Below are 7,365 nucleotides of genomic sequence, written 5' to 3'. Positions count from 1 at the left end.
GCCTACAGCACCCAGTATTCCCAGGCGGTCTCCCATCCAAGTACTAAACAGGCCTGACCCTGCTTAGCTTCCCAGATCAGATGAGATCGGGCATGTGCAGGGTAGCAGTTGCTGATAAACCACCTACAACGAGAACTGAAATGGGGCCTGTGGTGCTTTGTATTCTCCCAACATTCACTTCAGCACTGAACATGTAAAGTCTTTATAATCCTTTAGTATGTTCATCATCCTGAGCTCCTTGGAGGAATGGCGGTATAAAAATTTTCAAAAACGAAATGTTGGTGAGTGAAGAGGCATGCCCAGTTTGTCTTGAACATTACTCCAGGTCATGTTTTCCAAAGGAGAAATTCTGCTCTGAGACTCTCCTGGGAGATGAGGGCTTCATGATAATGTTTTTTTTTTAAAAAAAACTTTGACAATAAAGTTTAATTTGGATGACGCTGACTGAGCTGTGTCTGGAAGGCGCTGAGTTGCCATCCTCAGTTTAAAATTAACTATGGTCATATGCAGAGCTGTTTATCTCCTTAATGGCAGATAAACCGTTAAAGGGGCTATTATTATACTGGCTGCCTTTGCCTTTTCGTTTGCTTGTCAACCTCCCTTGCTGTTGGGAAATCCTCTTATCCAGTTCTCCTTGCCTTTTATTGCCTAGACACAACCTTCCTCATGCTTGAAAAACCGTACATTATCACATATGGTCATATATACTACGATTTTTCCTCATGGGGTACAAATGAGTTTTCTTTGGGTTCTTTTGGGCAGATTTTGTTTAACCTAGCATAATACTTCCCTAACCCTGACCCTTTCCCCATGGTAATCCCATTCAATCCCCTTATCTGTTACTAGAGAATGAATCTGGACTTTCCCACTGTCCTCTTCACTATATCTCTTCTCAGGAAATGCAGCATCCTTCCCTTTTTACTAACACAGTAATTGGTCAGCATCATATTGCCCTGGTGAAAAATGTATTGCTGTCCAAAAACCACTTCCATGCATCTACTTGTGCAAACTGTCCAACAGCTGTGCTGGATAACACTGTGTTGTTGGATAACAACTAATTCACATTCATTCATATTCCCAGAGTGGTAGGAGGTTCTAAGAGCATTAGAGGTTCAGGCTACAATCCTATACAACGTTCTTGGGAGGAAGTCCCATTGAATACCATGGGACTGAGTAGACATGCATAGGCTTGTACTCAGAGTCTCCTTTTAGGGCAAGAATAATGGACTTTCGGTGCTTCTTGGAATAAATGGCTTGTTTACAAAATGTACAAATGGTAAGCAAGTGTGCATGTAAACAGTTCCTGTCCCAAACGAACGTCTGTCCAGCAGCTGAAGATGTTGGGAAGCTACTTCTGCTATCTAGAAACCTCTTAGGAGCTGCTTTTTCAGCAAGCTCAAACTCTGAAGTTTTTCCCCTAAACATTTGAAAATACTGTACTGCGTAATTTATAACTATCTTTATGAGGTTGTCCCATATTATCTTTGTGAAAGAGACTAGGCTGAGAGTTTGCAGCTGGTCTGGTGTCTCCTAAATCCCTTCATAACTGAGCAGAAATTTGATTTCAGCTCTCCCCTATCCTGAGCCCAGTATTGTAATCCATCTCTACCACACTAAACTCAGTCCCCTCTCCTGTTGTTTCAATGTGAAAACGAATAGGCCACTCACTTGAACCCATTTCAGCACATCAACAAACATATGAATTAGCTGTAAATAATCCCCATAGTATCACTGGTCCTTACCTTGAATTCTGCACTTCACAGGGAATGTAGAGGTGTGTTGACAGATACACATGCAGAAGATGACAGTTATTTTGAGCTTGATCCTGATAAGTTTTCATGTGTGGCTTTGCTATCTGATGCTTTGACAAGAATAAATGAATGTTCCATTGTTACCTAAGCTTTTGACAGAGGGGAAAAATGTTTCAGGCCCTCAACCCATCCCCCACTTTAAGTAGTGTAGTACCACTTGCAAAAACCATATTTGACTTTTGGATTGTGAATCTATGGACCGTGTTAAAAGTCAGTGCGAATGAGGCCTTGAAAGGATCTGTATCAGCAGGATTAGGGTCCAGAGAAACCAGACAAAGGGTAAAAGGTTAAGCCACATCAGAGGCCATGATTCAATACTGGAGCAGCACAGCAGGCAGAGATTTTTCCAAAGGGGAGAGGCACAAAGTCAAAAATCCAAGGGAACATTCAATCCAATCAACAACAACAACAGTATTTATAAACCGCTTTTCAACAAAAAGTTCACAAAGCGGTTTACAGAGAAAATCAAATATCTAATGGCTCCCTGTCCCAAAAGGGCTCACAATCTAAAAAGATGCAACACCAGCAGACAGCCACTAGAAAAGACACTGCTGGGGTGAGGTGGGCCAGTTACTCTCCCCCTGCTAAATAAAAGAGGAGCACCCACTTGAAAAAGTGCCTCTTAACCAGTTAGCAGGGGTTTCCATGAAGAAGATGGTGGATTTTAGACAGGAACAGCAGGTAGTGTTGGAGGTCCAGACAGAATAACTAGCTAGGAGAAAAACAAAAAAAGCCCGTATCTTGAAATATGATCAAGATTTGTGTATTTTCTCTTCTGTCATTTGCAGTTAATGAACTTCTATATGAGAGCAAGGTACTGATTTCTGGCCATCAGCTGCTTAATGATGTCACTTTCTGCTTAATGACATCACTTCCGGTCCTCAACAGGTGCCCTGAATGCTAACTTCGGCCCTCTGTATGAAATGGGTTTGGCACCCCTGGGTTAAGCTGTCTTAAAAATAATGACCATCTGCTTCCAGCTGATGCAAACACAATGACTCAGTGGAGTCATTTTCTCTTAGTGAAGGTGAGGGTTACTACTTGTCCCTGGAAAGGTCTGACATTATGACTTCCCAGAACAAGCAAAGCCTTTATCTCATGCAAGAGATAGGCAGCATTCCTCATTGTTCAAGTGCTCAAAAATATTTCATTTCTGAGTGGATGTTGCTGAGAAGTATCTAACCACTGAGAATGAATTGTGGTATGCAATCTCTCAGGCTTGTCAACGTGAAATACTAAACTACTTGGCTTTCAAATCAGCATAAGCAGCCTTGAGGTTAAGCTTAAAAATTTAAAGTCCCTTACCTTGTTACAGACTCCCATTGAATGGGAGCCCCGTGCCCACCCCCCTACTGTGCCTGATTAGATCAACTTAGGTGAGAATCACAGTTCATGCTGGGTTTAAATGTACAGTAATTTGCATGGTCAGCTCAGCTCAGAATGTGCACACACAGTCTCTCTCTCTCTCTCTCTCTCTCATTCACTCACTCTCCCTGCATGTTTTGGTTCACCTCACCTGGACTCAAGAGATAATGAAAGCTTGCCTGGATTCAATTTACCAGTCAGCCAGGAAAAACAAACACCAATTGCTTGGCTGCTTGCCTGTTTTTGAGCTGCTTGTCACAAGTCAACCTTTCCTCCCGAGAGGGGCTGCTTGTACACCTTCAGTCATTGCCATCCCATCCAGGAGGCTGAATGAGGTAGTCTCTTCAGACAAGAGATTAGTAGGTTAACCACCTGCATTCACTTGCTCACCTCCACTCTCACTCTGCTCTCACTCTCTCCACCCCCCTTCTTCCTTTTCAACTTCAGGGAGTGGAAGGAGCAGAGGCTGGCACATCTCCAGGAAAGGGGGCAGGTAGCATTTGACACATGACTGCAGATGCCAGATCTGGAATTAGCATAAAGTTTAATGCAGGTCAAAGAGTCCTACTCCAAGGTGTAAGCTTTAAAGTTAAAAGCAAAACAATAACTTTATTCAAACATGTTTGAAGTACGTTCTCAGAATGCTGTCAGGAGCAGTGGAATAATGATTAATGTTTAAAAAGAGGTGCTGGAGCTCAAATTTACATGGTGGCCCTCTGATCTGATCTATTTTGAAAGGAAGCCTTGCTCTTTAATTTCAAGTGCATGGGACCAGGTCACACTGGTGAGGAAAAGATATTCCATCTTTTTCAATCACCTTGCTTTATCAGATATTATTTCATACCTGCTGCTTTAAAAGGGGGAGGGCAAAGCCACAGATGAAAATTATGTGGTCAACTGGCTCTGGTTATAGGTCAAAGAATGGGACTACAAGGTCAAGACCCTACATGATTTGGTTTCTTCTGAAGCAAGAATTTTTCTGAATTCTAATATGGTAAATATTCTTTACATCTTTAACACATGTTTTAGTTCCATGAACCATCTTGTCTGAGTAGAAAGCCTGATAACATTTTGTAGAAAATATTGTATTATATTATGAATTGGCATTACAGTTTCTGTATGTTTTGGCATCTAATGCTGAATTCATTTGTTTTCCTGTCTTCATAGGGTTTTATCTTTCTAAGCTGAGTCTGTGAGAACATAATAAAATATGCAACATGATTGTAACTTCATAAGTTTCTTTAAAACTTGGCAGATTTAAAGCTATGACTTAATGAAAGCAGCATCGTTTCAACTATGGCACCCCTGTGAATGAGAAGTATTTTTCACATGATGTCTAAATGGCAAAGTTTTTTTGCATTGGTTATTTTAGTGGTTCAGTACTTCTCATCTCTGCATCATAAACTGCATTTGGTGACATTCTCTCTTCTACCTCACTACTAAAAGTACAGAAGCTCCATTCCACTGTGCATCTGACTATCCTAAACATGTGATAATCTAGTGGTTTTCAAACTATATGCCTTAAGGATCCTTGAGCACTCTGTTGAGGACCACTTGGACATACACTATAGAACCCTGGCACATTGTTGAGGATTCTGGGAGACATGAAGTTCAACTGAGTATCACTTAATTCATTTCATGTGAATTAAGAACATGACTTAAAAGAACACACCAACCGCTCTCCACAACTGTAAACTACAAAAGGTAGCTCAGAAATGGTGGGCAAGCTGCCTTGCAGAGAAACTTGTCCACTGTTACTGATGCTGTCATGCAGAAGTTTCCAAGAAACCCCAGAGTTCTATGGAAAACAGTTTGAAAATGTTTGACTAGCTGGTCATGCTGACAGAATGGCTGCATTACCTCTATATGCCTGGGCAGTACCCTGACTATTTAGGAACCACTTCCCTGGCTGTGGTTGGCCTCATTGCGCCTGCAATCCAACAGGTGCTCAACCTCCTGAGTTTACAGTTAATGTATAGATTGTGCAGTCATCAGATATAACTAACTGCTGGGAGGACTGAAGGAGAAGCTCCAGAGCATTTCTTGTAAATATAGATGAGTTTTTTTAAATCAAAAAACAAACACAAAAAACACTTTCCTCCTTCCCCACCAAAGCTGGTTGTACATCTGCTCTGCTCTGCACGTGTACTGTTAGATGGACTGAGATTGTTGTCAGTGAACAGTTTTTCTAATTTATATTAAATGCACACAGGTACCCAAATGGTTGAATGAATTTCTATTTGTGTTCTCTGCTTCCGTTGAATTGGCTTTCAATTGAAGCTTTTAAAAAACAAACAAACAAAAACCCTGGAAATAGCATGCAGGGGAACACAATTGAGATAAGAACCATGGCAGGGACCAAGTGCTAAAGCCCTTCTACCACTTGCCAAAATGTCACAGTGTTTCACATGCACTCCTCTGCTGTTTTTAAATGAAAGGCCAAATTCATGTGTTCCTCATAGTTTGGCCCCCCCATTGATCACTTGGCAGCCCAATCCTATGCATGTTTTCTCAACAGGATTCATTCTCAAATAAAAATACATAGGATCTGTGCTGGTGTGACCTAGAATGAATGCCATGTCATGCCATCTTGGGTCCCCTGCTGCTACCTTGTGCCCATGCGCCTGCACGGTTTCATCAAAAGTGCAAGTGCAGGACTTCCTGCCTTATTTAAAGGGCTCACACAAAAGAAGGAGCCCCTTTGTTCACACAGTCCCTGTAAATCATACCAGAAAGTTCCATGCTTCCACATTGGAAGAAACCATGTAAGGAACATGGGAAGGAGGGGGATGATCCACTTTCTGCTTCCTTATAGCAGGCAGAAAACAGCTCAGTGGTTCACATCTGCAGTGGACCAGAAGGAGACAGTGGCAGCAGATACAGGGTGTAGGGCATCCTGTGTTTGCCATAAGCCTCACACCACTTTACCTAATGGCTGGACTGCCCCTGTCAGGATAGCAGCCTGCATTACAGATAAGTATGAAACCAACCATAAGGAGTTAATGAATTTGCTCTGTTCATTCCTGCTATGTTTCCCATTCCCCCACCATTCTTTATTACTCTCCTTTTCCCTTGTTGTTTCCTGCTCCCACTGTTGTCAAAATTCAGACTGTAAGTTGCAGTCTTCTGTTACTCTGCAAAGCACTTCTTACACTGATTGTACATAGTAATGAACTATGTTTTATAAGAGGAAGAGTTTGAATCTGTTCCATTCCTGGCTCTGCTTCCAATGGACTTTATGGCCTTGACCAATGGTTATAACTGTATCTTGGCTTTCGCATTTGATCAACTTGGAAGCAAAAAGCAGCCCAGAAATGCAAATACATATGGACCTACATTGTATTGCTCTTGGAGCTGAGTTTGGGCACAGACCAACATGTTGTGTGATAGCAGACGCCGTCTGAATGTACGTTCACTCTTCTTGGCACAGATGTACTTTTCTCTGTAGTGGTACAGGCAGCCTTCCACAGGAACTATTTAAACTAGAAGTGAGCCAGCAGCTGTTTCATGAAGCATAGTTATTCTCCACCAGACAGGGGACACCTCCAAATCTGCTTCAGTATTCAGTGTTGTGAAGCAGATGGGGCACAATTTCACAGCAGGAAGCAGGCATTTGTGTCACACAGTCTCCAAAGTTGGGAGCATGCCAAAGTTGGGAGCGTGCAACTGCACTAAACTCTCTGCAGAAGTACATCTATACACAATTTTCTGCCTTTGCAAAGTATTGCCACAGACACTCACCGGCAAGCTGATCTCACAGATAAGTCGAGGGCAGGGCTTGAGCCCAAAAAATCATGTAATTTTCTATGACCCTCAGATAAGTTGGGGGTTAAACTTAGGGGGGTGTCTGACTATAGTTTTGCTTGATTTTACCCAAGGCCAGATCCTGAAAAATAACCTACCAGTAATTGTTACCTAAGAACTGTACAGTCTCTAATTTATTAAAAAACATAGTAAAAGATCTTAAGATACTTCTTTATTCTTTAACTTTTTAAATTCTGGTCTGCAGAAACTTTTTGTAAACACTATCAGAGTAAGTGCCTGAAAACAACATACCAGCAGAACCATTAATCAAATCCTTCTATAAGGTGCCAGAGACTCTACGTATAACAAACAACATATAACACATAACTGGGAGCGTGCAATTCAGTTTACAGCAGAGAGACAAGCAACAAGGAATGACTGTGAG

General features: G+C 41.8%; 1 pseudogene; it reads right to left on the bottom strand.

Moving 5' to 3' along the window:
• On the bottom strand, positions 1–118 carry LOC136646106 (5S ribosomal RNA; annotated as a pseudogene).
• Between the last annotated feature and the right edge of the window lie 7,247 nt (positions 119–7,365).

This window comes from Tiliqua scincoides, chromosome 3 (genome assembly GCF_035046505.1).
Source record: "Tiliqua scincoides isolate rTilSci1 chromosome 3, rTilSci1.hap2, whole genome shotgun sequence".
Classification (NCBI taxonomy): domain Eukaryota; kingdom Metazoa; phylum Chordata; class Lepidosauria; order Squamata; family Scincidae; genus Tiliqua; species Tiliqua scincoides.
The sequence above is the reverse complement of the archived record's forward strand: the minus strand, read 5'-3'. Positions and strand labels throughout refer to the sequence as shown.